At 39.9% G+C, this 7,460-nt stretch overlaps 1 long non-coding RNA gene across 1 annotated transcript; it reads right to left on the reverse strand.

Annotated features, from left to right (window-relative positions):
* Positions 1–1,691: 1,691 nt before the first annotated feature.
* LOC122061478 lies at positions 1,692–7,209 on the reverse strand. Its single transcript, XR_006134655.1, has 3 exons — positions 7,050–7,209; positions 6,165–6,394; positions 1,692–1,947 (listed from the first exon to the last, which is right to left on the reverse strand). It is a non-coding gene; the product is annotated as an uncharacterized LOC122061478 (long non-coding RNA).
* Positions 7,210–7,460: the final 251 nt, after the last annotated feature.

A 7,460-nucleotide genomic window follows, 5' to 3' on the forward strand; every position in this document is an offset into this window, starting at 1 on the left:
CCGCACCTAATTTGTAACACCGTTAACTAAAAGTGAGAAATGACATTTTTACCCTTATACTTAAAACTCTAAAAAGAGCTCATTTTTACCCTTCCAAGCCCTTACATATTATCACCGTCAGTTCAGCTATGACCCTAGCTGGGCGATTAGAACACTAACAGCAGCATGCAGAAGCTGCGGTGGGTAGCTCCGCACCAAATCTTCATCCGCGACCCCAGAAGAGAAAAACCCCATCTTTCTCCTTCTGAAAGAAAGAAAATTATTGAAGTTAATTACCTCAATTCATCACTGTTGAATCCCCATAAGCCGCAAATAATTCTCTACAGTGCTTGCTACAACTCTAGGTAACTTGTCTATTAAAAGTGTGAATGAGAGAGTTACTGTGAAGAGGAAGAAGAAAGCAGCCAATTCACGTAGATTCTCGCTTATATCTATCAGTTCTCTTTCAGCAGTTTCCCTATCTGCATTCAAATGGCAGCACAGAAAAGAGGTATTCCAAGCCCATCATCACAGGTAAGACAACAATATCATCAACACTAAGATAGGAACTTGTACAGTTGTACCGCTCTTTATTCTTCGCATTAAATTAACCCATTAATAAGATAGAAAGAAATTTACCTCGTTGGCTACTGTCAATGATTTCTCAGAAGGGATGAAGGTGTGACGCAGAGCGAACTCAGGTGGTGTGGTTTTGAAACTCTATCGTCCAAGAGTGAGAGTTGTATCAGTGAAGCACAAATAATAGATACCATCATCTATTTGAAATTAATTCCCCATTGTCATGTCTTTAGGGCTTCACTAAAGATGATCAGAGATGGAACCATAAAAAAGACACTATGCAAAGTGATGTCCATGAAGGGACAAAGTTGTCACCCAGAGTGAAATCAAGCGGTGGGATTTTGAAACCTAATGTCGGAGGGTGAGAGGAGATCAATGAAGTGCTTGTCATGTCTTTAGGGCTTCACAAGAGATACAAGATAATTAGGAAGAAGACTCACAGCCTCGAGAAAAAATATAAAGAGTTTGACGTTCCTATACCCCCAATCGTAGAGATACATAATCGATAATGAGACAGCACGCATGCTAAAAAGAAATTAGGGCCGAGATTGATAGTTATCAGGGGAAGAAAGGGTATTTACATATAAAATAAAGGATAATTATAAAGGGTATCAAGATTCTAGGAAATTAAGAAAAAATAGACAATAAATAGTAATGAGTTGCTTTTTCGTCCTCTTCCTCTTCCTCTTCCTCTTCCTTTCTTCTTCGCAGGTATACGGAGCAGAGGTAGTTGGGGCACAGTAGCAATAGTCGAAGCATATTGTAACTGAAGGTCATTATAGTAACTTAACATGTCCATAAGGGTAGATTGGCCATTTAACGAAAAAATGATTGATAACATCATCATTTAACACCTTAAACCTAACGGAATGGGTTTTTTAGATATAATTTTGAGAAAGTGAGGGGTCCACTAGACATTATTTTCATTTTTGGGGGTCACTCCAAGTTATTTTCAATTTTAAGGGTGCTACTAGATAATTTCCCTTTATTTTATAGTTGATGCACAATCATTCAGTCCCTGTCACACCCCGCTTCCAATAGGCCAACGTATGCGGCACCGGATACCCACATCCAGTCAGCCTAACCCTCCAGGATTATAGATGCAGTAACTTAATTCACAAACGCTGCCAAAATCACAACTAAAATTAGAGTACGTATATAAAATCATAAATAATACATATCACTGGTGATTCTTTGAGATGTCAGACACATTAGTACAAGCCCAATGACATCAACCCACAGGTATAATAAACTACATCTTACACAATTCATAAATATTTACATAAAATAATAGCAAAGTAACGCCCATTAGAATCCATGTGCCTCGCAGACACAAGCTTCATAACCACCACTGAAATCCAAATCTTGCCTTAGCACCGGTTCCACCATCTAAAAAGAAGAATCCACATGGAGTGAGCTTCACAAGCCCAGTGAAGGTGTGCTAGTAAGCACACATAGTACAAATGATGCCATGCATGCTCCATACAGTAGTTAAATGATGCATATAAATCCATTTCGCTATAGTACTTCCCTATTTCCATTACTAAGCCCATCATTTGATACTAGTGCTACGCTACATCGGGCTCCAAAGATATAGGCTAGTTGCAAGTCGGAAGTCTGTAGGTCCCGGAGTCTTACACATTGGTGACCCCGTAAACCTCCAATAGTAACCCCTATAGCCATGGTTCTGAAATCCTACACAACGATCACCTATGCTATGTCCGCCTCTGAGTATAGTTCATCGTAATGCAAACTTGATAGTCTCGTCAGACATACCACCCCCTTGGATTTACCCAGTACCTAACCCCCTACTGGCAAGTGGAGTAACACTTCGGCTGTGATATCCTAACCATATGTATTCTAAATGATTCAGGAACAATCACCATACATCACACACAACATCCATATACACCGGGCACACGGTGCTGGAATCCCCCTTCAGCCTCACCATGTCCTATCTCACAAATTTACCTCCACAAATCCACATACTACTATCAACAGTTCACAATATATCCACAATAATCAAATAACAGGTAAACAAGATAAATAAGAAACAAACATATGACATGTCCATACAAACTGAAAAAGTAATGCAAAAACACTCCACAAGTTAAAGTCAACACCCACTCACCTCAGAACACGAAATCCGATCGTTACTGCTGAATTCCCATCACCGTGTATCCTCACTAGGTAATTTAGGTTCCTATGTAAATGGTGTACGATATAAATTAATACAGTAACCCTTGGGTACCCTAAACATACACCTCTGTACAGCCTTTATGCTGAACTGTACAGACCCCCACTAGCCTATACACCAATCCTATTTTCAAACCTTGGGAATGCCTCATGTTATCCCATCCTGTTGGGCAAGGGATAGGGCACCAACAGGAAAAACAAAGGCTGAACAGGTCTGCCGACACTCCACCAGTAGGTGGGCTGCAGAGCCAACAGCCGACCGCAGGCACCTGCTGGTGCTTGCTGTCTGCAGAATTTTTCTGCCCAGCTAGCTCTCTGACTGCTGAACCTGTTCTGCTTGGGCTGTGCACAACAGGGCTGAAGGCTAATGCTCTCAGAAGCAAGGGAGGGATCATAGCATGCTTGTAGGGTCACTTCCCAACCCAATTGGTCACTAATTTCAGCAAGCAACCGACAAACCCAGCATGCTAACAAATTTCTACATAAACCACAACCTAATCATCCATATAGTTAAACCTGGGTTTCTTACCTCATCTAATAACTTAAATAGAGCTGGACAGCTCTAGGAATCATGGCTGAACTATATTCCAGCTCCAATTGAGTCCTATTGAGAGGGATTACCAAGAAAACAATGGGAATTTCAATATTTACCCAGTTTTCAGCCCAAAGTTCAGCAACTTGACGTTGCTGGGCTGCAAGCCTGGTTTTTTACCAATTTTTACCCATCGATATGGAGCTAGACCATGTTAGATAACATGAATTGATCATGCTCTAGCTCCAATTAAACTCAATCAAGGAAGAATTATAAGATTAAGAAAATTCCCAACTTTCACTTGCAAAATTCAGCGAGGATTAATTTTATAAATAAAACCTCAATTTGGCTGGATAAATTTACAATTAGCAGCACCAATTACCAAAATATTACCATGCATGATGAATTCGCCAATTATTAGGGCTCCCAGAGATGGGTCAGAGATGGGTTTGGGTCTTTGAACCCACTCTACACAATAATTTCTTCTGTGGGATGGTGGTCCCAGTTCTGGGAACTTGTTCTCCAACATGCAGATCTCAAACCCAACTTTTGGGTGACCACAGGAATGATATACAGATCTGTTCACATCCCCATATTCATATTTAGCTTGCCTACAGTACCCAATTTAAAAACTCAGCAAGCCTTTTGCATAAGCTTCATCTCTGTAGCTGGGTTTCCAGCTCTGGGATGGAAATCCCCTACATGAAAAGTCTGAAACCAGTTTTGGGTGACTGTAGAGACAGTACTAAGTTTATTTACTGCCCAATGTCATGGACAGCAAAGACACATAACCAATTTTCCCTCTACAGCTAGATTTTCCAGCTCTAGGTTAGCAATCCCACATATGCTAGCCAAATTCAGCTGTGCATGGCAACACATGCCTGTCCAAAGATACCCTTTGTACAAGTCTACCAAAAGAAATTTTTCCTATATCTTACTATTTATCAATAGAAGTTGTTCTTATGGCTCTATATGTGCAGAGATCACATTTCTCTCTTCTTCTTCTTCTTCTTGCTAATGTCAGATATCACATTTCTCATACAAACTTTATTTGCTAGTATGCTATTCTTCCTAAAAGAAATTGAAAATAACCATCTGGAAAATGATTATGTATCAAAAGGTACAGAAAAGCTAATGATGTTTAGCTACGAATGATGTATCATTGCAATTTCAATAAATGAAGCCGCATGCAAATAATAATAAATAACAATTAATATGTTTTCTAATTTATGATATGCTTCAAGACTATTATTATTTGACAGATGATTTATAATAACAAAGGTCATGATAATAATGAAATGCCGCAAGATTATTATTCAATATCCCAGATAATTAGAACTCCGGCAGGGAACCAAGTTGGTTTCTGAAAGTACTTGTACTCATCATTGACCCCATACGAGAAGACTACATCTGGAAACTCCTCTAAAATGGCCGTGGCACATATTTCATCAGACTCAAAGCTTGCTTATCATTTGGCTTCTCAAATTCATGGAATTCAGCTAGGAATGGAAACTCAATTTTTAGGTGCAGAATCTAATAACCAAAGCAATAAAACTCAAATTTGTTGTAGAGTTTAATGCATTACAACTTGTAAGTGCCTGAATATAGGTTAAAACATCCTCTTTCCCTTATTATAATGTTGCAGGTACTTAATACGTACACGTAAATCAGGGGACAATATTTAAACTATCTAATTATGTGGGAACAGACTATTCTAACAGTTGAAATGGATGGAGTTGGCACATATTACATGTCCCTACACTCTCCTAATCCTATATCATAGTGCAAATATTACTTAATAATGCAGGAGCACTCCCAAAAGAATTATAAAGGTTGGGTTTTATCCTTGGAAGGGCTGGAATATGAAGTCCACTTGATAGATAACTGATAGTCACATTTCTTAAGTTAACACCCTTTTTTTCCTCCCTTGGCTTAGTGTTGAACCTTAGCATGAATTGTTCAAAAAAGAGTAAAAATTTAGATGTCTAGGGTTTTAGGATTTCTTCTCTCTTTAAATTTCTCTCTTTTTAGGTTTCTTTGTCTCTACAAGATGTAGATAAAAATCCTTTTAATATCAAGACTGTTTACATAACCTTATTCTTTAGGGAAAAAGGGTTCCTGCATGCCTATTGTGGGCCAGAAGACCACTAATTTTTGCCACATGGACAAGATTATTTGGCATTTTGGCCAATGGATCAATGAGGAATTCCTTGGATAGGCCACATGCCAAATTTGGTGGCCTACACCTCAGCCAAATGATCCACCATGCTTCGGACTTCCCTCTTGTCTTTTGAATGGTCCCTGCAATTCAAATATTTCCAGAAATAACTGATTTTTTTTCCAACAAATTTGGAATCACTATGATGGTAGGTTGAGAAATAAGATGTGTCTAAAATTAAATACATGACTAGGTGATGATCTGAAAACCTGTCCACTAAAATTGGGCACAATTGTCATGGTGCTAGCCAAGGCAATGGCAAGTGACTAAGGTGTGGATATACCAAGGTTGGTGGTTCAAATGTGAAATATAAGATTTCTTCCCTTTAATATGTACTTTTGAGGGGGCTTATATGTAAAAAAAATAATAATAATAATAATAATAAATAAATAAATAAATATAAAATAAAATAAAATTACTAATAAATATAAAGGGGCAGTGTATAAAATCAAATATATTTGTATGTGGGACGTATCAATTAGTGAGTCTAACATCTACTATGTACCATTTGAACTCAAGAGTCAATCAATCCTATCATCCTCAGAGTTTTCCGTCTTATTAGTTACATCAGACTCGTAATGAAAAACAATTTGATTGTGCTTTAAAGCAAATTATAAAGCTAGAAGCAATTCTTTCTGCTCGGCAATCAAAATAATTTACCTATGAAAATGGAAGCCATCAATTCGAACGACAATCCACGTGGAGGGTATCAACTTGTATTCGACTTCAAAGGATCACATAATCCCATTTGGTTGACCAAATTTTGCAGAAATCCTCCATTGGTATATGTAGCTCATCAATTAGACTTGTGTGCTTTATCCAAAAGCTTGGCCAGTCTGGAATCTGGATCCTCCATTGGTTTATGTAGCTCATCAGTGCAGATTTTTGCCCTAGTTTATGAGATCCATTACTTGGTGGGAAAGAATAAGAGCCGGGAAAACCAAAAACTATAAACCTTGACTCATGGTGAAATACTGAACGTATAGATGAGAGACTACCTGGCCTGCCAGTGCGGTGGCTCAGGAAGGCAAGAAGATCAGTTTTCATCCCCGAGAGAAAGGTGATGGATTCAGCCAGGGCGTGGGTCTCGTCACCTACGGCTTTCATCGAAGCCTTTTCTCTCTATTCTTCCCCTCCCCCAACTCTCTCTGCATCTCTTTCCTCAGCACTCCCTCTTTCTCTCCTCGCCCTCAGTTCAAATTTAAAGACAGGAAAAACAAGAAAGAATGAAACTGGAGAAAATGAAGACCTGTTTTCGTCGCTAGAGAGAAAGGGGATGGCTCGCGGTGGGTTTCGTCACCAGACCGCTGCTTCGTCGAAGACTACCTGGCCTGCGATTTGCGCGCAGCGAGCAGCGATCGATGGGTTAGGGCGGTGGGTCTTGTCACCTTCGGCTTTCATCGAAGCCTTTTCTCTCTATTCTTCCCCTCCCCCAACTCTCTCTGCATCTCTTTCCCCAGCACTCTCCCTCTTTCTCTCCTCGCCCTCAGTTCAAATTTAAAGACAGGAAAAACAAGAAAGAATGAAATTGGAGAAAATGAAGACCTGTTTTCGTTGCTACAGAGAAAAGGGATGGCTCGCGGTGGGTTTCGTCACCAGACCGCTGCTTCGTCGAAGCTTTCTCTCTCTCGCTTTCGCCTTCGCCCTCGCCCTCGCCTTCGCCTTCGCCTCTCTCTCTCTCTCTCTCTCTCTCTCTCTCTCTCTCTCTCTCTCTCTCCATGCTTTGCTATGGAACGCTTTGCTATGGAACGCGGCTAGATTTTTAAAATCGAACTATATACGCATTTAGGATCAAGCCGCCGAACCGAAATATAGCCGTTGTAAGATCGGTTTTTTATATTCAGCTACGCCTTCGGACTACGGAGCACTATATACACCAAGGTCGGGTTGAAGCCAATACTTCGGACTTCCGACCATGGAGCATCTCTCTCTCTCTCTCTCTCTCTCTCTCTCTCT

Source organism: Macadamia integrifolia, chromosome 14 (assembly GCF_013358625.1).
Source record: "Macadamia integrifolia cultivar HAES 741 chromosome 14, SCU_Mint_v3, whole genome shotgun sequence".
NCBI lineage: Eukaryota > Viridiplantae > Streptophyta > Magnoliopsida > Proteales > Proteaceae > Macadamia > Macadamia integrifolia.